The sequence below is a fragment of the Nycticebus coucang genome, chromosome 8 (genome assembly GCF_027406575.1).
Source record: "Nycticebus coucang isolate mNycCou1 chromosome 8, mNycCou1.pri, whole genome shotgun sequence".
NCBI classification, from domain to species: Eukaryota; Metazoa; Chordata; class Mammalia; order Primates; family Lorisidae; genus Nycticebus; species Nycticebus coucang.
Window position 1 is genome coordinate 77,838,951 of NC_069787.1, and position 24,625 is coordinate 77,863,575.

Sequence of the window (24,625 nt, forward strand, 5' to 3'; positions counted from 1 at the left end):
TACACATGTTGAAAACAATGAAAGAAATGATGGAAACAATGAAGGAAACTGCTAATAAAGTGGAAAATAACCAAAAGGAAATCCAAAAACAGAATCAAATCAGAGATGAACGATATGAAGAATATAAAAAGGATATAGCAGAGCTGAAGGAAATGAAACAGTCAATCAGGGAACTTAAAGATGAAATGGAAAGTATCAGCAACAGGTTAGACCATGCAGAAGAAAGAATTTCAGAGGTAGAAGACAAAGTTTTTGAGATAACTCAGATAGTAAAAGAGGCAGAAAAGAAGAGAGAGAAAGCAGAACATTCACTGTCAGAATTATGGGACTTTATGAAACGTTCCAACATACGAGTTATAGGAATTCCAGAAGGGGAAGAAGAATGCCCCAGAGGAATGGAAGCCATACTAGAGAATATTATAAAAGAAAATTTCCCAAACATCACCAAAGATTCTGACACACTGCTTTCAGAGGGCTATCGGACCCCAGGTCGCCTCAACTCTAACCGAGCTTCTCCAAGACACATTGTGATGAACCTGTCCAAAGTCAAGACAAAAGAAAAGATTCTGCAAGCTGCCAGGAGTAAGCGCCAGTTGACCTACAGGGGCAAATCCATCAGAGTGACCTCAGACTTCTCTAATGAAACTTTCCAAGCAAGAAGACAATGGTCATCTACCTTTAATCTACTTAAACAGAACAATTTTCAGCCCAGAATTCTGTACCCTGCTAAGCTAAGCTTCAAAATTGATGGAGAAATCAAATCATTTACGGATATACAAACATTGAGGAAATTCACCACAACAAGACCAGCTCTACAGGGAATACTTCAACCTGTTCTGCACACTGACCACCACAATGGATCAGCAGCAAAGTAAGAACTCAGAAATCAAAGGACAGAACCTAACCTCCACACTGATGCAAAAGATAAAACTAAGCAATGGACTCTCACCAAATAAGACGAATAGAATACTACCACACTTATCAATTATCTCCATAAATGTTAATGGCTTGAATTCCCCACTGAAGAGACATAGATTGGCTGACTGGATTAAAAAACACAAGCCATCCATTTGCTGTCTGCAAGAAACACACCTGGCTTCAAAAGACAAATTAAAGCTCCGAGTCAAGGGTTGGAAGACAATTTTTCAGGCAAATGGAATTCAGAAGAAAAGAGGAGTTGCAATCTTATTTTCAGATACATGTGGATTTAAAGCAACTAAAGTCAAAAAAGACAAAGATGGTCACTTTATATTGGTCAAGGGGAAACTACAACAAGAAGACATTTCAATTCTAAATATCTATGCACCAAATTTAAATGCTCCCAGATTCTTGAAACAGACCTTACTCAGTCTGAGCAATATGATATCTGATAATACCATCATAACAGGGGACTTTAACACACCTCTTACAGAGCTGGACAGATCCTCTAAACAGAAATTAAACAAAGATATAAGAGATTTAAATGAGACCCTAGAACAATTATGCTTGATAGACACATATAGAACACTCCACCCCAAAGATAAAGAATATACATTCTTCTCATCACCCCATGGAACATTCTCCAAAATTGATCATATCCTGGGACACAAAACAAATATCAACAGAATCAAAAGAATTGAAATTTTACCTTGTATCTTTTCAGACCATAAGGCACTAAAGGTGGAACTCAACTCTAAAAAAAATGCTCGACCCCATCCAAAGGCATGGAAATTAAACAATCTTCTGTTGAATAACAGATGGGTGCAGGAAGAAATCAAACAGGAAATCACTAACTTCCTTAAGCATAACAACAATGAAGACACAAGCTACCAAAACCTGTGGGATACTGCAAAAGCAGTTTTGAGAGGAAAATTCATCGCTTTAGATGCCTACATTCGAAAAACAGACAGAGAGCACATCAACAATCTCACAAGAGACCTTATGGAATTGGAAAAAGAAGAACAATCTAAGCCTAAACTCAGTAGAAGAAAAGAAATCTCCAAAATCAAATCAGAGATCAATGAAATTGAAAACAAAAGAATCATTCAGAAAATTAATGAAACAAGGAGTTGGTTTTTTGAAAAAATAAATAAAATAGATAAACCATTGGCCAGACTAACTAGAAATAGAAAAGTAAAATCTCTAGTAACCTCAATCAGAAATGATAAAGGGGAAATAACAACTGATCCCACAGAGATACAAGAGATCATCTCTGAATACTACCAGAAACTGTATGCCCAGAAATTTGACAATGTGAAGGAAATGGATCAATATTTGGAATCACACCCTCTCCCTAGACTTGGCCAGGAAGAAATAGACCTCCTGAACAGACCAATTTCAAGCACTGAGATCAAAGAAACAATAAAAAAGCTTCCAACTAAAAAATGCCCTGGTCCAGATGGCTTCACTCCAGAATTCTATCAAACCTTCAAGGAAGAGCTTATTCCTGTACTGCAGAAATTATTCCAAAAAATTGAGGAAGAAGGAATCTTCCCCAACACATTCTATGAAGCAAACATCACCCTGATACCAAAACCAGGAAAAGACCCAAACAAAAAGGAGAATTTCAGACCAATCTCACTCATGAATATAGATGGAAAAATTCTCAACAAAATCCTAGCCAATAGATTACAGCTTATCATCAAAAAAGTCATTCATCATGATCAAGCAGGCTTCATCCCAGGGATGCAAGGCTGGTTCAACATACCCAAGTCCATAAACGTTATCCACCATATTAACAGAGGCAAAAATAAAGATCACATGATCCTCTCAATAGATGCAGAAAAAGCATTTGATAAAATCCAGCATCCTTTTCTAATTAGAACACTGAAGAGTATAGGCATAGGTGGCACATTTCTAAAACTGATTGAAGCTATCTATGACAAACCCACAGCCAATATTTTACTGAATGGAGTAAAACTGAAAGCTTTTCCTCTTAGAACTGGAACCAGACAAGGTTGTCCTCTGTCACCTTTACTATTCAACATAGTGCTGGAAGTTCTAGCCAATACAATTAGGCAAGACAAGGAAATAAAGGGAATCCAAATGGGAGCAGAGGAGGTCAAACTCTCCCTCTTTGCTGACGACATGATCTTATACTTAGAGAACCCCAAAGACTCAACCACAAGACTACTAGAAGTCATCAAAAAATACAGTAATGTTTCAGGATATAAAATCAATGTCCACAAGTCAGTAGCCTTTGTATACACCAATAACAGTCAAGAGGAGAAGCTAATTAAGGACACAACTCCCTTCACCATAGTTTCAAAGAAAATGAAATACCTAGGAATATACCTAACGAAGGAGGTGAAGGACCTCTATAAAGAAAACTATGAACTCCTCAGAGAGGAAATAGCAGAGGATATTAACAAATGGAAGAACATACCATGCTCATGGATGGGAAGAATCAACATTGTTAAAATGTCTATACTTCCCAAAGCAATCTACCTATTCAATGCCATTCCTATCAAAGTACCTACATCGTACTTTCAAGATTTGGAAAAAATGATTCTGCGTTTTGTATGGAACCGGAAAAAACCCCGTATAGCTAAGGCAGTTCTTAGTAACAAAAATAAAGCTGGGGGCATCAGCATACCAGATTTTAGTCTGTACTACAAAGCCATAGTGCTCAAGACAGCATGGTACTGGCACAAAAACAGAGACATAGACACTTGGAATCGAATTGAACACCAAGAAATGAAACTAACATCTTACAACCACCTAATCTTCGATAAACCAAACAAGAACTTACCTTGGGGGAAAGACTCCCTATTCAATAAATGGTGTTGGGAGAATTGGATGTCTGCGTGTAAAAGACTGAAACTGGACCCACACCTTTCCCCACTCACAAAAATTGATTCAAGATGGATAAAGGACTTAAATTTAAGGCACGAAACAATAAAAATCCTCAAAGAAAGCATAGGAAAAACACTGGAAGATATTGGCCTGGGGGAAGACTTCATGAAGAAGACTGCCATGGCAATTGCAACAACAACAAAAATAAACAAATGGGACTTCATTAAACTGAAAAGCTTCTGTACAGCTAAGGTGACGATAACCAAAGCAAAGAGACAACCCACACAATGGGAAAGGATATTTGCATATTTTCAATCAGACAAAAGCTTGATAACCAGGATCTATAGAGAACTCAAATTAATCCACATGAAAAAAGCCAACAATCCCTTATATCAATGGGCAAGAGACATGAATAGAACTTTCTCTAAAGACGACAGACGAATGGCTAACAAACACATGAAAAAATGTTCATCATCTCTATATATTAGAGAAATGCAAATCAAAACATCACTGAGATATCATCTAACCCCAGAGAGAATGGCCCACATCACAAAATCTCAAAACTGCAGATGCTGGCGTGGATGTGGGAGAAGGGAACACTTTTACACTGCTGGTGGGACTGCAAACTAGTACAACCTTTCTGGAAGGAAGTATGGAGAAACCTCAAAGCACTCAACCTAGACCTCCCATTCGATCCTGCAATCCCATTACTGGGCATCTACCCAGAAGGAAAAAAATCCTTTTATCATAAGGACACTTGTACTAGACTGTTTATTGCAGCTCAATTTACAATCGCCAAAATGTGGAAACAGCCTAAATGCCCACCAACCCAGGAATGGATTAACAAGCTGTGGTATATGTATACCATGGAATACTATTCAGCCATTAAAAAAAATGGAGACTTTACATCCTTCGTATTAACCTGGATGGAAGTGGAAGACATTATTCTTAGTAAAGCATCACAAGAATGGAGAAGCATGAATCCTATGTACTCAATCTTGATATGAGGACAATTAATGACAATTAAGGTTATGGGGGGGGAAGCAGAAAGAGAGAGGGAGGGAGTGGGGTGGGGCCTTAGTGTGTGTCACACTTTATGGGGGCAAGACATGATTGCAAGAGGGACTTTACCTAACAATTGCAATCAGTGTAACTGGCTCATTGTACCCTCAATGAATCCCCAACAATAAAAAAAAAAGAAAAAAAAAAAAAAAAAGACTGAAACTGGACCCACACCTTTCTCTACTCAGAAAAACTGATTCAAGATGGATAAAGGACTTAACTTTAAGGCATGAAACAATAAAAATCCTCAAACAAAGCATAGGAAAAACACTGGAAGATATTGGCCTGGGGAAAGACTTCATGAAGAAGATTGCCATGGCAATTGCAACAACAACAAAAATAAACAAATGGGACTTCATTAAACTGAAAAGCTTCTGTACAGCTAAGGAGACAACAACCAAAGCAAATAGACAACCTACACAATGGGAAAGGATATTTGCATATTTTGAATCAAAGAAAAGCTTGATAACTAGGATCTATAGAAAACTCAAATTAATCCGTATGAAAAAAGCCAACAATCCCATATATCAATGGGCAAGAGACATGAATAGAACCTTCTCTAAAGACAGACAAATGGCTAACAAACATATAAAAAAATATTCATCATCCCTATCTATTACAGAAATGCAAATCAAAACCACCCTGAGATACCATCTAACCCCAGCGAGAATGGCCCACATCACAAAATCTCAAAACCGCAGATGCTGGCGTGGATGTGGAAAGAAGGGAACACTTTTACACTGCTGGTGGGACTGCAAACTAACACAACCTTTTTGGAAGGAAGTATGGAGAATCCTCAAAAGCTAGACCTCCCATTTGATCCTGAAATCCCATTACTGGGCATCTACCCAGAAGGAAAAAAATCCTTTTATCATAAGGACACTTGCACTAGACTGTTTATTGCAGCTCAATTTACAATCGCCAAAATGTGGAAACAGCCTAAATGCCCACCAACCCAGGAATGGATTAACAAGCTGTGGTATATGTACACCATGGAATACTATTCACCCATTAATAAAAATGGAGACTTTACATCCTTTGTATTAACCTGGATGGAAGTGGAACACGTTATTTTTAGTAAAGCATCACAAGAATGGAGAAGCATGAATCCTATGTACTCAATTTTGATATGAAAACAATTAAGGACACAGTGGGAGTGGGGGAAGGGGAGAGCAGAAAGAGAAAGAAGGAGGGCGGGGTGGGAGGGGTGGTGGCACCTTGGTGTGTGCCACAACTTTTGGGGGCAAGACACGATTGCCCCCAAAGAGGGACTTTACCTAACAAATGCAATCAGTGTAACCTGGTCTCTTGTACCTCAATGAATCCCCAACAATAAAAAAAAAAAAAGAAAGAAAAAACAAAACAAGACATTAAAAACTATGAGATTAACACTTAGCATAGATTAAGAAAACAGGACTAGGAAATTTAGGACAGAAAACTCAGATATAGAAAAGGGTTTGCAGGGTAATTAAGATAAAACATGAAGCAAGGAATGAAGATGTAGGCAGCTTTGGTGGAAGAGGGGTCAAATGAACTAGTAGACAAAGATAACAGAAATAAAGGAAAGAAAGGAGGAAGGGAGAAGAGAAAAGAAAGTAATACAAGGGGGAGGGGAGAGGAGAGAAGAAAAAAGGGTCAGAGTAGACACTATCACTCAAAGGTCTTTAAAGACTGGGGTAGGCTGGAAAGACACAGAGGACGATGCTTAACTCACACCATTCATCTTGCTGCTGGGTCTCACTTTGTGACTGTCCTAGTCTCTTCTCAGTCTCCTTTTCCTTCAAATCCTTCTTACTTTACCAGTTTTCATATGAAATTGACATTTGACTTTTGTTTGGTATTTACTGAAAAGATTTTAGCCCCCTGTCCAAACTTTATAAAAGATAACTATATATCTTATCTTTAAACTGCCTCCCAAAACACAAACTCAGTATTATTTTCTTTCTATGTGACCCTTACTGGATCCCTCCAATCCCCAGTCATTAAATGCTTTCTACCTATGGTATAAAAACAAACTTATTCTTAACAGAGAATTATTACACATAAAATCTGGTGAAAAGGGAAAACTTCTAAGAGCAGAAAGAAGAGTCTAGTATCTTTTAAGAAATTCAGGGGAAAAAATTAGGAAATTTAATGAAAGAAAAGAAAACAGAGGTTGGACTGTTCAAAAGATTATAAACACAGGGGCGGTGCCTGTGGCTCAGTGAGTGGGGCGCCGGCCCCATATACCGAGGGCCCCGGCCAAACTGCAACAACAACAAAAAAATAGCCAGGCATTGTGGCAGGTGCCTGTAGTCCCAGCTACTCGGGAGGCTGAGGCAAGAGAATTGCCTAAACCCAGGAGTTGGAGGTTGCTGTGAGCTGTGATGCCATAGCACTCTACCAAGGGTGATAAAAAGTGAGACTCTTGTCTCTAAAAAAAAAAAAAAAGAAAGTAAGATTATAAACACAGTTTACTAAGCGTGTGAAGCTCTAGGAAGGTTCTATCACATAGGGTAAGGGGGACAGAAATGGAAAAGCAACCTAACCAAAGTCCATACTTAAAAGTTTAGAGAAGGGCAGCACCTGTGGCTTAGTGAGTAGGGCACCCGCCCCATGTACTGAGGATGATGGGTTCAAACCCAGCCCCGGCCAAACTGTAACAAAAATATATATATATATATGTATAGCCTGACGTTGTGGCGGGTGCCTGTAGTCCCAGCTACTCCGGAGGCTGAGGCAAGAATATTGCCTAAGCCCAGGAGCTGGAGTTTGCTGTGAGCTGTGACACCACGGGCGATAAAGTGAGACTCTGTCTCTAAAAAATATATAAATAAATAAATAAATAAATCTATTAAAAAAGAAAAAAGTTTAAAGTAAAAGCAATAAATCACGAATACTATATAAAAGATACAATCAGATTATCTCAGAGCTTATCTTTTAAAAACAATATTGAGGCACAATTCAATATCATGCAATTCATCTCTTTAAAATTTAAAATTCAGGGCGGCGCCCGTGGCTCAGTCGGTAAGGCGCCGGCCCCATATACCGAGGGTGGTGGGTTCAAACCCAGCCCCGGCTGAACTGCAACCAAAAAATAGCCGGGCGTTGTGGCGGGCGCCTGTAGTCCCAGCTACTTGGGAGGCTGAGGCAAGAGAATCACTTAAGCCCGGGAGTTGGAGGTTGCTGTGAGCTGTGTGATGCCACGGCACTCTACCGAGGGCCATAAAGTGAGACTCTGTCTCTACAAAAAATAAAAATAAAAAAAAAAATAATTTAAAATTCAATGGTTTTTAGCATATCCACAGAGTTGTGCAACCATAATGTTTTCACCACCACCCCAAACCACATGCTCATTAGCAGTCATTCCCCATTCTCCTGATCTCCTCAGTCCTGGGCAACCACTAATCTACTTCCTGTCTCTATAGACCAGCAGTTCTCAATCTGGGGGTCGTGACACACAACCTGTGGGTGGTGAACTGTATTAAAGGGCCATGGCATGAGGAAGGTTGAGACCATATGTAGCCTCTGAATTACCATATCTATCCATTTCCTATAAATGGAATCATAAAATGTATGCCCTTTTGTGGCTATAAGGTTTTTAAGATTCACTTTATATTTTTATTATGTATCAGTCATCCCTGTTTATGACTGAATAATATTCTATTGTATGGATAGCACATTTTTGCTTATCTACTCATCAGTTGATGAACATAGGTGGATACAGGGTGTTTCCACTTTGGGGCTATTACAAATAATGTTATGAACACCTGTGGATTCATAGGTTTTTCTGAGAAGTATGTTTTCATATCTCTTGGGTATATAGCTAGGAGAAGAGATACTAGGTCATAAGACAATTCTATGTCTAACATTTTGAGGAATTACAACTTTTTTTTTTTTTTATTAAATCATAGCTGTGTACATTAATGTGATCATGGGGCACCATACCCTGGTTTCATAGACCATTTGACACATTTTCATCACACTGGTTAACATAGCCTTCCTGGCATTTTCTTAGTTATTGTTTCCATTTGACCTTCCTACCAGCAATGGGCTCCAATTGCTCTACATCCTCAACACTTGTTATTGTATGTCTTCCAACTTTAGTCATCCTGGGGTATAAAGTGGTATCTCATTGTAGTTTTGATCTATATTTCCCAAATGGCTAAATGATGTTAGGTATCTTTTCATGTGCTTGTGGAGATCTATATGTTCTCCTTGAATAAATTCAAATTCATTTCCTATTTTTTAAATTAGGTTATCTGTTCTTTTACTACTGAGTTGTAGGAGTCCTTTACATATTCAAAATATGCCTCATATATGATTTACAAGGATTTTCGTTAATTACATGGATCTTCTTTTACTTTTTTGATGGTGTCCCTTGAAGCATAAGTTTTAAATTTTGATGAAATCCAATTTATTTTTTTTCCTTTGGTTGGATGTACTTTTGATTTTATATCAGGAAACCACTGCCTAGTGTTTTCTAAGAGTTTTATTGTTTTAGCCCCTACATTTAGTTCTATGATCCATTTTGTGTTAAATTTTTGGTGTGGTGTGAGGGAGAGGTACACCTTCATTCTTTTGCATATGGATATCCAGTTTATAAAGCACCATTTGTTAAAAAGGCTATTCTTTCCCTAATGAATGATCTTGATACCTTTGATAAAAATCAATGGACAGAAAAAGCAAGCATCCAATGGACTGGATACTTAACATGAAATAAGCAGATGAACAACTACACATCCACACAAGAGAAAAATACAATTACTTCGAGAAGGGGGACGAGAGGAGAAGAAGAAGGAGGGAGTAAGCTCCCATCTAATGGGCACAATGTTGGAGTATATGGGTGAAAGGTTCAAATACAACTTGGACTTTACCTAACAAATGCAAACAATGTAACCTAATTATATGTACCCTTACATCAAATTGAAACTTTAAAAAAATCATTGGACCATAAATATAAGAGTTTACGTCTTTTCTTTCTTTTGAAACACTGTCTCACTTTATTGCCCTAGGCTTAGAATGCCATGGTGTCAGCGTAGTTAACAGCAAACTCAAACTCCTGGGTTCAAGCAATCCTCCTGCCTCAGCCTCCCAAGTAACTGGGCTATTGGTGTCCACCATAACACCTGGCTAATTTTTCTATTTTTAGTAGAGAGGGGTTTTACTATTGCTCAGGCTGGTCTATAACTCCTGAGCTCCACAGATTCTCCTGCGTTGGCCCCTCAGAGTGCTTACAGATTACAGGTGTGAACCACAGCGCCAAGCCCAAAAGTTTACTTCTGAACTCTCAGTTCAGTTTAATTGATCTAAGTCTAGTGTTAAGTCTAGTCTAGTGTTATGCTAATGCCAGAGATTACCTTTTAAAAAATATATGATAAAGGAAAAAACCTTTTTAATTATTATTTTAAAACTATTTGATTTAATGGGCTTTATGAATTAAGTTTAGTAGTTTTAACAAACAAGAATGGTTGTAACATAAACATAACAGTGGGCAAAAACAAATTTAACCTCATAGGACTGTATCCAAAACAAAATTTGGAAACCACAAAGGGAACAATGTTTGAGAAGCAAAAATATTCCTTCTGACAAAGTTAGAATGCAAACATAATGATAAAAGAATAACTTACTTCAAATGAATGCAATATTCAGTATTTAAAGCTAATTCTTGAGAATATATGCTAGTGGAAAAAGCAGATGAACAACTACAGTCTGCTTACTGTTTTAGCCCCTTTGACAGTTAATATCAAAAAACAATAGTCTGAAGAAAGGAGTATACCAAACTTAATCAATGCTTTACCTTATAAAAATATAAGAACTCTTTAGTCTGTGTCCAGTATTTTGGAGATTCAAAATACCAAATTATAAAATAATGAGGCCATATGCCAAAAGAACAGAAAACATTCTGTTTCTTGAAAAAGCAACACATCACTGTATGCTGTATTTGAAAAAGCAAAGCTCACGTACTCACAGAGTCCGTCCCCATTTCCTACTACCTGCTAGAGAAGCATCACAGAGAAGAATGATACAAGCATAGCATGAAGGAAAAAACAACAGATTGGGATTCAGAAAGCCTTCAGCTCCCCTTTAACTGTCACTGGGTCTCAGAGTCCTCATCTGCCAAATGACTATACACTTTGAGGAGGGAGAAACTGTAAGAATGGTTAGGAGTAAGAAGCCATTGGCTTATTTCAGTAAAAACATTAAAATATTAGCTACCTGCATATGACAAAACCCCTCTAAGACTGATTCTGATGGGGAAAAAAATCAAATAAAGAGCTTCCTCTAACAACTAACATTACTAATAAAACATATATAAAGAAGAGAAAGGAAAATTATAGGCCAAAGTCACTTTAAGCACAGAGACAAAAAAAAAAAAAAAATCCTAACCACATTATTTGTACACTTAATTTATAACAAAGGAAGCAATGAAGAAAGATGTTTTCACTATGTGGTACTGGATCAAGGGAATGTCCATATGGAAAAAAAATTTACCTCAAGTCCTATATCCCAGCATTTACAGAAAAAAAAAATTCCACATGGACTATAGATATAAATGTGAATAAAACTTTAAGACAGCCATACAAAAGAACGTCTTCTTGATGTTAAATAGGGCACAGTAACCTCCACTCATAAAGGAAATGACTAAGAACTACATTAAAATTAAGAACTTACCCACATCAAAAGATAAAATCAAGAAAAGTTAAAGAAAGTGATAGAGAGAAAATATTCAAAACATAAAGATAACCATGGCTGGTATACAAAACATATAAAAACCTTCTACAAATAAGTTTTTTTTTAAATATAGACAACCCAATTTTTTTTTTTTTTTTTGAGACAGAGTCTCACTATATTGCTCTCAGTAGAGTGCTATGGCATCATAGCTCACAGCAACCTCAAACTCTTGGGCTTAAGTGATTCTCTTCCTTCAGCCTCCCAAGTAGCTGAGACTATAGGCGCCCACCATAACGCCGGCTATTTTTTGTTGCAGTTGTCACTGTTGTTTAGCTGGCCCGGGCCGGGTTCAACCCCCGCCACCCTCAGTGTAGGTGGCTGGTGCTGTAACCACTGTGTTACCGGCGCTGAGCCAGAGACGACCCAATTTTTATAAATGGGCAAGAGACTGCACAAAGACATCCAAATGGATGATAAACACCTGAAATGGTGCTCTTCTTTATTACTAATTAGGACAAAGAAAATTATAACCACAGTGAAATCATCTACCAGAAATCTAAAATTAGTAAGAATAAGACTAAAAATACAAAATATTTCTAAATATAGAAAATAATGGGACTGTGCAAATAGTGCTAGTGAGAATATAAATGGGTACAACTAATCTGGAAAACTGTTAATATCAAGTAAATGTGAACTATCTTCTGATGTAGTAATTAACTCTTAGATATATTCCAAGAGAATAAATTTATATGTATACCAAAAAATATGTCGAAGAAAGGTGTTAACAAAATTATTCATAAAAACCACAAACTAGGTCTGGCGACAGCCATCAGGTGAAACAAGATGGGTGCATACAAGTACATCCAGGAGCTGTGGAGGAAGAAGCAGTTGTATATGAAGCGCTTTCTTCTGAGGGTCCGCTGCTGGCAGTACTGCCAGCTCTCTGCGCTCCACAGGGCTCCACGCCCCACCCGGCCAGATGAAGCACGCAGACTGGGATACAAGGCTAAGCAAGGTTATGTCATATACAGGATTCGTGTTGCACCATGGTGGCCACAAATGCCCAGTTCCTTTAGGGTGCAACCTAAAGTTTGCTCGAAGCCTGCAGTCTGTTCCTGAGGAGCGAGCTGGACGCCACTGTTGGGCTCTAAGAGTCCTGAATTCTTACTGGGTTGGTGAAGATTCAACGTACAAATTTTTTGAGGTTATCCTCATTGATCCATACCATAAAGCTATCAAAAGAAATCCTGACACCCAGTGGATCACCAAACCAGTCCACAAGCACAGGGAGATGCGTGGGCTGACATCTGCAGGCCAGAAGAGCCATGGCCTTGGAAAGGGCCATAAGTTCCACCACACTATTGGTGGTTCCCACCGTGCAGCTTGGAGAAGACGCAATACCCTCCAGCTCCACCGTTACTGCTAATATAAGTAATGTTTGTAAAATTCATAACCTAATAAACAATTTAGGACAGTCAAAAAAAAAAAAACCACAAACTAAAAGCAACACAAATGACAGTTTGAATTTATAAAGTACGACCTATTCATACACTGGAATTATATGGCTATGAAAATGAACACCTGTAGCTAGATCCAAAAATCGAAATAAATCATTAAAAAAAGGTTATTAAAAAAACATTCACTAAAAGAAGCCAGACACACAGATTATGTGATTCTATTTATATGAAATTCAAAAGCAGGCAAAACTAAACTATGATGTTGAAAGTCAGGATTGTGATTATTTATGGGAAGAAAAGGTCAATACTTAAAAGACTTTGGGAAGGTTTCTGGGATATCACAATCTTTTACTTCCTCGCCAGTGTGGTAGATGCATATATATTCACATTGTTATAATTTACAGAGCTGCATACTAATGATTCACAAACTTTCCTCTACAAAGGTCATAACTTGAAGAAAAATTTAAAATACTTTAATAAAAAGTATACTTCTGATTGCCATACATAAGAAGCTTGGAAGTTGCCACTCTGCCTCAACATGAAATAAAAAGTTAAACAAACTAAAAAATCAACAATTCTTCTCAGATCTATAGAAGTGAAGTCACAGGGCAAACAACTGTCTTAAATACTGAATACAGATGAATACAAAGGATAGCAACTTATCAGACAGAAATCCATCAGTCGAAACCTCTGTAAGAACCTGAACTCCAAATGACAAACTGCTGGAGGCTCAGAGTAGAGAACTCTGAGTTGAAGACTCCAGGGGACCCAGTCATGGAAGTGACCCATACACATTATGAGTATTACCTCTAGAATGCCACTTGGTTTTAAGAGTATCAGAGAAAAAACCCATCGTGTTTCCAGGGGAAGCAATGGAAAAAGAACTGTTTCAAAATGTGCCAGAGTATTCTCTATCTTGTTAACAATGTTCACCCTTAGGAAAAACTATTAAAGGAGAACAAACCTGCTGGGGTTTTATCAGAGCCTAATCCACCATAGGGAAATACCCAAGTTCAGCTGCTCTAGTTTTCCAAATAGAGGAATGGATATTACTAACTTCAGCTTCCTACAGTCTTCCGTGCAAAAAAGGGAACTGTCTGACCCCTACTTTGACCATCCTATTCTACCTAAGTGAAGAGAAGGCAGGAAAAACTGAGGAACATTTATATAGTTCATAGTCCAAAAATACAAAATCACTAAAAGATGGAGACCTACTCACAGGACTATAGAACATGACTCCTCCCAGTTATCTACATGCTACTAAAGGCTTGTCTAGGAAGTATTTACAAGGAATACTAACTGGTAACACAATAAAACAAACAGTTCAAAATGGGAAAGCAAGTATCAGAACCAGACACAAACATGACAGGAATATTTTTAAATGATGATTAATATGCCAAGGGAGCTAATGAATTTAAGTAGATAGGGAGGCGGAGCAAGATGGCAGCCAAGTAACGGCTTCCTTGCACCTGGGCACCCTGAGTCTGGGGAGAGAGGACTCCAGGCATCTCTGGCTCATGGGATCTGCCTATCATCACCCCTGTGAGGATACAGGGAGTCAGCGAGAGACTTCTGGACCCCAAGAGGAGGACTAAAACAGTGGAAAAACGGCAAGCGGTCGCGTGTGTTCAATCCGTCTAAACCCGCCCGCAAATGTAACTTCAGTAGCAGCAAGACTGCAAACCGTAAAGGCCTTACCTGTGAACTGTTTTGGTGTCTTTGGACTTGGCACTCAGTTGAACTGCCTTGGGGAGAGCCTGAGCGGAACTGCGGAGAATTTTGGCTATTGTCTAGGGCCTCAGTCTGAGCCACTGAGCCAGATGGAGCTAACAGTGTTTGGCTGTGGGTCACAGCGAGCCATTGTGAGCCATCTGCCCTGGCAAGCTCCACCCTCAGGGTCGTAGAGCTAGAATCGGGTGGGAGCTGGTAACCCAACACCGAGTAGACTAAGGGTGGGGTCTGAGCCACCTTACAGCCCTAACCCTCAGGGGCAGAGTGAGACCGGTTTTGACACACTGAGTAAGTGGATAGCCACTTCAGCAGTGATTCCAGCGACAAGCACTTTCCTGGGAAAGCTTCTGCTCAGCAAGTTTACAAGTTCAAAGTGCCTTTTAAGTGGGCTGAAGAGAGATTTAGGGTGTCGACCTGCTGGGGTTTGAGAAATCAGCAGCCTCCAGTCCTATCAGAACTGTGATTAACATCTCGTACCCCAGAAGACCACGTGTTGCCCAGACAATATTCAACAGCATATACATACTCCTTTGTTTTTGGTTGTGTTTTTTTTTGTTGTTTTTTTTTGGGCTTTGGTTGTTTTTTTTTTGTTTATTTTCATGTTGTTGATGTTGTTTTGTTTTTTAATTTTAACCTTTTCCACACAGATCCTTTTTCTTTCTCAATTTTTCTAGCTTCATTATAATTTCCCATTGCTGCCTTTTTCAATAACTAGAACTTCATTTTTGCTAGTGTTTCTACCGCTATTATTTTTCACCCAATTTTATCCCGTAAAGTTTTCTGTTTGCTTGTTTTGGTTTGATTTATAGCATTTTTGTCTTTCCTCTCTACTTGGCGGAGGTGGGGTACTGTGTCTGATCAGGTTAGCAAAGAGCTGCTGACCTCAAGGGAACCACCGAACTGCGCACCCGCAGAAGGTGGTTTTTTTTTAAGGTTGTTCAAAGTACCCTACTGTACACCTATATTGCTCTGTCTCCCTCTTTCTGTGCCTCTCTTCCTTTTGTCAATATTCCTTTTAGCCACCCCCTCTCCTTTCTCTATTTTTTTTTGTTATCACTCGGTCCTCCTTTCTTTCATCCCTTTTTTGCTCTTCAACCTTCTCACCCTTCTGGTAACCCTTAGTCCACAGGCACGAGAACTTAAAGAGCAAGAGGAAGTGAAAGGAAAATTAGGGCAAGGAAACAGATAAAAGAAATCACTCATGAGGAAAAATCAGCAGAAAACTCCAGGTAACATGAAGAACCAGTCCAGAACAACACCGCCAAGGGACCATGAGGTAGCTACTGCAGAGGATTCCACCTATACAGAAATGTTAGGAATGACAGAAAGGGAATTTAGAATACACATGTTGAAAACAATGAAAGAAATGATGGAAACAATGAAGGAAACTGCTAATAAAGTGGAAATTAACCAAAAGGAAATTCAAAAACAGAATCAAATCAGAGATGAACGATATGAAGAATATAAAAAGGATATAGCAGAGCTGAAGGAAATGAAACAGTCAATCAGGGAACTTAAAGATGCAATGGAAAGTATCAGCAACAGGTTAGACCATGCAGAAGAAAGAATTTCAGAGGTAGAAGCAAAGTTTTTGAGATAACTCAGATAGTAAAAGAGGCAGAAAAGAAGAGAGAGAAAGCAGAATGTTCACTGTCAGAATTCTGGGACTTTATGATGCGTTCCAACATACGAGTTATAGGAATTCCAGAAGGGGAAGAAGAATGCCCCAGAGGAATGGAAGCCATACTAGAGAATATTATAAAAGAAAATTTCCCAAACATCACCAAAGATTCTGACACACTGCTTTCAGAGGGATATCGGACCCCAGGTCGCCTCAACTCTAACCGAGCTTCTCCAAGACACATTGTGATGAACCTGTCTAAAGTCAAGACAAAAGAAAAGATTCTGCAAGCTGCCAGGAGTCAGTGCCAGTTGACCTACAGGGGTAAATCCATCAGAGTGACCGCAGACTTCTCTAATGAAACTTTCCAAGCAAGAAGACAATGGTCATCTACCTTTAATCTACTTAAACAGAACAATTTCCAGCCCAGAATTCTGTACCCTGCTAAGCTAAGCTTCAAAATTGACGGAGAAATCAAATCATTTACGGATATACAAACATTGAGGAAATTCGCCACAACAAGACCAGCTCTACAAGAAATACTTCAAACTGTTCTGCACACTGACCATCACAATGGATCAGCAGCAAAGTAAGAACTCAGAAATTAAAGGACAGAACCTAACATCCACACTGATGCAAAAGACAAAACTAAGCAATGGACTCTCACCAAATAAGACGAATAGAATACTACCACATTTATCAATTATCTCAATAAATGTTAATGGCTTGAATTCCCCACTGAAGACACACAGATTGGCTGACTGGATTAAAAAACACAAGCCATCTATTTGCTGTCTGCAAGAAACACACCTGGCTTCAAAAGACAAATTAAAGCTCCAAGTCAAGGGTTGGAAGACAATTTTTCAGGCAAATGGAATTCAGAAGAAAAGAGGAGTTGCAATCTTATTTTCAGATACATGTGGATTTAAAGCAACTAAAGTCAAAAAAGACAAAGATGGTCACTTTATATTGGTCAAGGGAAAAATACAACAAGAAGACATTTCAATTCTAAATATTTATGCACCATTTAAATGCTCCCAGATTCTTGAAGCAGATCTTACTCAGTCTGAGCAATATGATATCTGATAATACCATCATAACAGGGGACTTTAACACTCCTCTTACAGAGCTGGACAGATCCTCTAAACAGAAATTAAACAAAGATATAAGAGATTTAAATGAGACCCTAGAACAACTGTGCTTGATAGACGCATATAGAACACTCCACGCCAAAGATAAAGAATATACATTCTTCTCATCACCCCATGGAACATTCTCCAAAATTGATCATATCCTGGGACACAAAACAAATATCAACAGAATCAAAAGAAATGAAATTTTACCTTGTATCTTCTCAGACCATGGGCACTAAAGGTGGAACTCCACTCTAACAAAAACGCTCGACCCCACACAAAGGCATGGAAATTAAACAATCTTCTGTTGAATAACAGATGGGTGCAGGAAGAAATAAAACAGGAAATCATTAACTTCCTTGCATAACAACAATGAAGACACAAGCTACCAAAACCTGTGGGATACTGCAAAAGCAGTTTTGAGAGGAAAATTCATCGCTTTAGATGCCTACATACGAAAAAGAGAAAGAGAGCGCATCAACAATCTCAGAAGCCATCTTATGGAATTGGAAAAAGAAGAACAATCTAAGCCTAAACTCAGTAGAAGAAAAGAAATATCCAAAATCAAATCAGAGATCAATGAAATTGAAAACAAAAGAATTGTTCAGAAAATTAATGAAACAAGGAGTTGGTTTTTTGAAAAAATAAATAAAATAGATAAACCATTGGCCAGACTAACAAGGAATAGAAAAGTAAAATCTCTAGTAACCTCAATCAGAAACAATAAAGGGGAAATAACAACTGATCCCACAGAGATACAAGAGATCCTCTCTGAATACTACCAGAAACTCTATGCCCAAAAATTTGACAATGTGAAGGAAATGGATCAATATTTGGAATCACACCCTCTCCCTAGACTCAGCCAGGAAGAAATAGAGCTCCTGAACAGACCAATTTCAAGCACTGAGATCAAAGAAACAATAAAAAAGCTTCCAACCAAAAAATGCCCTGGTCCAGATGGCTTCACTCCACAATTCTATCAAACCTTCAAGGAAGAGCTTATTCCTGTACTGCAGAAATTATTCCAAAAAATTGAGGAAGAAGGAATCTTCCCCAACACATTCTATGAAGCAAACATCAACCTGATACCAAAACCAGGAGAATTTCAGACCAATCTCACTCATGAATATAGATGCAAAAATTCTCAACAAAATCCTAGCCAATAGATTACAGCTTATCATCAAAAAAGTCATTCAACATGATCAAGTAGGCTTCATCCCAGGGATGCAAGGCTGGTTTAACATACGCAAGTCCATAAACGTTATCCACCATATTAACAGAGGCAAAAATAAAGATCACATGATCCTCTCAATAGATGCAGAAAAAGCATTTGATAAAATCCAGCATCCTTTTCTAATTAGAACACTGAAGAGTATAGGCATAGGTGGCACATTTCTAAAACTGATTGAAGCTATCTATGACAAACCCACAGCCAATATTTTACTGAATGGAGTAAAACTCAAAGCTTTTCCTCTTAGAACTGGAACCAGACAAGGTTGTCCTCTGTCACCTTTACTATTCAACATAGTGCTAGAAGTTCTAGCCAATACAATTAGGCAAGACAAGGAAATAAAGGGAATCCAAATAGGAGCAGAGGAGGTCAAACTCTCCCTCTTTGCTGACGACATGATCTTATACTTAGAGAACCCCAAAGACTCAACCACAAGACTCCTAGAAGTCATCAAAAAATACAGTAATGTTTCAGGATATAAAATCAATGTGCACAAGTCAGTAGCCTTTGTATACACCAATAAGAGTCAAGATGAGAACCTAATTAAGGACACAACTCCCTTCACCATAGTTTCAAAGAAAATGAAATACCCAGGAATATACCTAATGAAGGAGGTGAAGGACCTCTATAAAGAAAATTATGAAATCCTCAGAAAGGAAATAGCAGAGGATATTAACAAATGGAAGAACATACCATGCTCATGGACGGGAAGAATCAACATTGTTAAAATGTCTATACTTCCCAAAGCAATCTACCTATTCAATGCCATTCCTATCAAAATACCAACATCGTACTTTCAAGATTTGGAAAAAATGATTCTGCGATTTGTATGGAAACGGAAAAAACCCCGTATAGCTAAGGCAGTTCTTAGTAATAAAAATAAAGCTGGGGGTATCCGCATACCAGATTTTAGTCTGTACTACAAAGCCATAGTGGTCAAGACAGCATGGTACTGGCACAAACACAGAGACATAGACACTTGGAATCGAATTGAAAACCAAGAAATGAAACTAACATCTTACAACCACCTAATCTTCGATAAACCAAACAGGAACATACCTTTGGGGAAAGACTCCCTATTCAATAAATGGTGTTGGGAGAACTGGATGTCTACATGTAAAAGACTGAAACTGGACCCACACCTTTCCCCACTCACAAAAATTGATTCAAGATGGATAAAGGACTTAAATTTAAGGCATGAAACAATAAAAATCCTCAAAGAAAGCATAGGAAAAACACTGGAAGATATTGGCCTGGGGAAAGACTTCATGAAGAAGACTGCCATGGCAACTGCAACAACAACAAAAATAAACAAATGGGACTTCATTAAACTGAAAAGCTTCTGTACAGCTAAGGAGACAATAACCAAAGCAAAGAGACAACCTACACAATGGGAAAGGATATTTGCATATTTTCAATCAGACAAAAGCTTGATAACTAGGATCTATAGAGAACTCACATTAATCCACAGGAAAAAAGCCAACAATCCCATATATCAATGGGCAAGAGACATGAATAGAACTTTCTCTAAAGATGACAGACGAATGGCTAACAAACACACGAAAAAATGTTCATCATCTCTATATATTAGAGAAATGCAAATCAAAACAACCCTGAGATAGCATCTAACCCCAGTGAGAATGGCCCACATCACAAAATCTCAAAACTGCAGATGCTGGCGTGGATGTGGAGAGAAGGGAACACTTTTACACTGCTGGTGGGACTGCAAACTAGTACAACCTTTCTGGAAGGAAGTATGGAGAAACCTCAAAGCACTCAAGCTAGACCTCCCATTTGATCCTGCAATCCCATTACTGGGCATCTACCCAGAAGGAAAAAAATCCTTTTATCAGGACACTTGTAGTAGACTGTTTACTGCAGCTCAATTTACAATTGCCAAAATGTGGAAACAGCCTAAATGCCCACCAACCCAGGAATGGATTAACAAGCTGTGGTATATGTATACCATGGAATACTATTCAGTCATTAAAAAAAAATGGAGACTTTATATCCTTCGTATTAACCTGGATGGAAGTGGAAGACATTATTCTTAGTAAAGCATCACAAGAATGGAGAAGCATGAATCCTATGTACTCAATTTTGATATGAGGACAATGAATGATAATTAAGGTTATGGGGGGGAAGCAGAAAGAGGGACGGAGGGAGGGGGTGGGGCCTTGGTGTGTGTCACACTTTATGGGGGCAAGACATGATTGCAAGAGGGACTTTACCTTACAATTGCAATCAGTGTAACCTGGCTTATTGTACCCTCAATGAATCCCCAACAGTAAAAAAAAAGAACCTTGGGGCTGGGTGGCGCCTGTGGCTCAAGGAGTAGGGCGCTGGTCCCATATGCCAGAGGTGGCGGGTTGAAACCCAGCCCCGGCCAAGAACCAAAAAAAAAAAAAAAGAAAAAAAAACAACCTTGGGGCTAGGAAGGAGAGAGGGGAAGTTGGGGGGTTGTGTCTGTGGGGGGAGAGAATTTAATAAAGGACGTGCAGGTAGAATTTTAAGAAGTAAATTCTGAAATAAAGTAAATTAAAACAAAAAAAAAAGAATTTAAGTAGATAGTAAAAAAACAAAAAAGAAAAAAGCAAATAGATTAGCAAGCAGAGAGATGGAAATTCTAAGAAAGTCTAAAAAAAAGACCAAAAACATGGTAACAAAAATGAAGAATGTTTTAAATGGGTTTATTAGTAGACTGGATACTGCCAAATCTCAGAGCTGGATGATATCTCAATAGGATTTCCCAAACAGAAACGAAAAAAAGAAACTGAGGGTGGGGTGGGGGAGCTACCGCAAAAGATAGAAGAGAATATCCAAAAACTGTGGGGAACTATAAAAAAGATGCATACAAAATCATGATCTAGGAAGGAAATAATGAAAAGTGAGAAAGGAACAGAAAAGAACAACTGAATAATCACTGAAAAATTTTCCAAATTTATGTAAGACAACAAATCATAGACCAAAGATGAACACCAGGCAGAAAAAAAATGCCAAAGAACTATACCTAATGCATATCACATTCAAACTATAATAAATAAAAGATAAAGAAAAAAATCCTCAAAGCTGCTGGAGGAAAAATAAACTGTACCTGTAGACAAGAATAATATCTGTCTTCTCATACAAGCAAAAAGAGATAAGAGTAAAATAATTCACATGTTGAAGAAAAAAAAAAAAAACCACTGACCTAGAATTCTGTGTCCACTAAAATTATCCTTCAAAAGTAAAAAAGAAATAAAGACTTTCTCAGACAGACAAAAACTGAGGGAATCTGTTGCCAGTAGTTGTAATTGCAAGAAATGTTAAAAAGTTCTTTAGAGAGAATGAAAATTATTTAGCTCAAAAACTCAGATCTACATAAAGGTATAAATCTAACAAAAGAAGTGCAAGACTATAGCTCTGATGAAAGAAATCACAGAAGTATGAAATAGATGAAATATATTTCATGTTCATGAATAGGAAGACTCAATATTGTCAAGATGTTAGTTCTTCCCAATTTGATCTAAAGCTAAAAGGCAAGCCTAATCAATCTTCCATTAAATTGTTTTATGGATAAGAACAAACCAATTCTAGAGTTCACATGGACAGGCAAAAGATCCATAATAGCGAAAACAATATAAAAGGGAAAGAAAAAAGTTAGAAGACTGACAATAAGTAACTTCCAGATTTTATTATAAAACTACAGGCAGTGTGGTAATGGCAAAAGAATAGACAAATGGATCAATCAATGGAACAAAATAAAGAGACCGGAAACACAAGTCTGAAGAAATACAATGAGTGACCTCTGAAAAAGGGGCAAAGGCCCATACAATGAAGTTTGTCTTTTAACAAATCATGCTAGGACAACTGAACATCCAAGTACAAAAACATGAATCTACATATAGACCTACAACTTTTATAAAAATTAACTCAAAATATAACAGAGAACTAAATGGAAAACACAATCCATAAAACTCCTAGAAGATAACACAGGAGAAGATCTAGTTGGCCTTGAAATTAGGGGTGATTTCTTAAATAAAACAACAAAATCATGATCTAGGAAGGAAATAATGAATGAGGGGTACTTCATTATAATTGAAACCTGCTTTGAAAGACACTATCAAGACAATCAGAAGACAAGCCACAGACTGAGAGAAAAATACTACAAAAGACATATCTAATAACAGACTGCTACACAAAATATATAAAGAACTCAACTATTAAAACTCAGCAGGAAGTAAATGAACAACCCAATTAAAAATGGGCAAAAGATCTGAACAGACACTGCACAAAAGAGGATACACAGATGACAAAGAAGGACACAAAAAAGATACTCAAAACCACAGGTCATCAGGGAAATGCAAATTAAAACAAGATATCACTTGTTAAAATGGCTGGCAAAGAAGGAAAGCAACAACTCCCTCATTATTGATCGGAAGACAAAAGAGGATGGGTACTACAAAAAACAGTTTGGCAATTTCTTACCATACGACACAGCAACTGTACTCTTTGGCATTTACCCAAACGAGGAAAAAACTGATGTACACATAAAACCTCCACCATCACATTTATAGCAGTCTTATTCATAACCACCAAACCTCATGAGCAGGTCCCTCAGGCTTGGCACCTGTAGCTCAGTGGTTTGGGCACCAGCCACATATCTGAGGCAGGAAGGTTCAAATCTGGTCTGGGTCTGCTAAACAACAATGCCAACTGCAACAAAAATTAGCAGGTATTGTGGTGAGTGCCTATAGTCCCAGCTACTGGGGAGGCTGAGGCAAGAGAATCACTCAAGCCCAAGAGTTTGAGGTAACTGTGAGCTGTGACACCACAGCACTCTAAGGAGGGCAACATAGTGAGACTCTGTCTCAAAAAAAATGATGTCCCTCAGTAGAATGGATAAACTGTAGTACATCTAGACAATGGGATAGCATTTAGCTATAAAAAGAAATGAACTCAAGCTATGAAAAAGGCTACAACTATTTGATATACTGCAGAAGTCAAAACTATGGTGATAGGCTGGCCACGGTGGCTCACACCTATAATCTAGAAGACCGTGGAGGGAGGATCATTTGAGACCAGCATGGGCAACATAGCAAGCCCATCTCTACAAAAAATTTAAAAATTAGCTGGGTGTGGTGATATGTACAGGTAGTGCTCCACTATTCAGGTGGCTGAGGCAAGAGGATCATTTAAGCCTAGGAGTCTGCAGTTACAGTGAGCTATTATAATGCTATTGCACTCTAGCCTAGGCAACAGAATGAGATTCTATCTCAAAAAAAACTAACCAAAGTAACTATGATGATAGTAAAAAGATCAGTTGTTACCAGGATTAGGCCAGAGGAAAGGATGAATAGGTAAAGCAAAGAGGATTTTTAAGGCAGTGAAACTAGGCGGCACCCATAGCTCAGTGGGTTGGGCGCTGGCCATATATACCAAGGTTGGTGGGTTCAAACCCAGCCCAGGCCAGCTAAAACAACTGAGACGAAAAAAAAATAATAATAGCGGGGTGTTGTGGCGGGCACCTGTAGTCCCAGTTACTTGGGAAGCTGAGACAAGAGAATTGCTTAAACCCAAGAGTTTGAGGTTGCTGTGGGCTGTGACGCCATAGCACTCTACCAAGGGCAACAGCTTGAGACTTTGTCTCAAAAAAAACAAAGGCAGTCAAACTATTCTGTATGATACAAAACACAGGCAGTCAAACTATTCTGTATGATACTATAATGGTAATACAGGTCATTATCCATCTGTCTAAACCCATAAAATGTATAAAACCAAAAGTCAACCCTAATGTAAACTATGGTCATAAAATATATAAAACCAAGAGTCAACCCTAATGTAAACTATGGTCTTTGGGTGATAATGATGTATCAATGTGGGTTCATCAATACGCCATTCAGGTGAGGGATATTGAGAATGAGAGCACCTTAAACTACTCTAAAAATAAAGTCTATTCAAGAGAAAATAAAATAATTTCAAT

At 38.2% G+C, this 24,625-nt stretch overlaps 1 protein-coding gene and 1 pseudogene across 32 annotated transcripts in view; one reads left to right on the plus strand and one right to left on the minus strand.

The window, feature by feature from the left end:
- CLASP2 (cytoplasmic linker associated protein 2) overlaps nucleotides 1–24,625 on the minus strand; it is a 238,037-nt gene that overhangs the window by 182,579 nt on the left and 30,833 nt on the right. The gene's annotated exons all lie outside the window — the stretch shown is intronic.
- LOC128591222 (60S ribosomal protein L15-like) lies at nucleotides 12,334–12,965 on the plus strand (annotated as a pseudogene). Its single transcript, XR_008381549.1, has one exon. The product of XR_008381549.1 is annotated as a 60S ribosomal protein L15-like (transcript).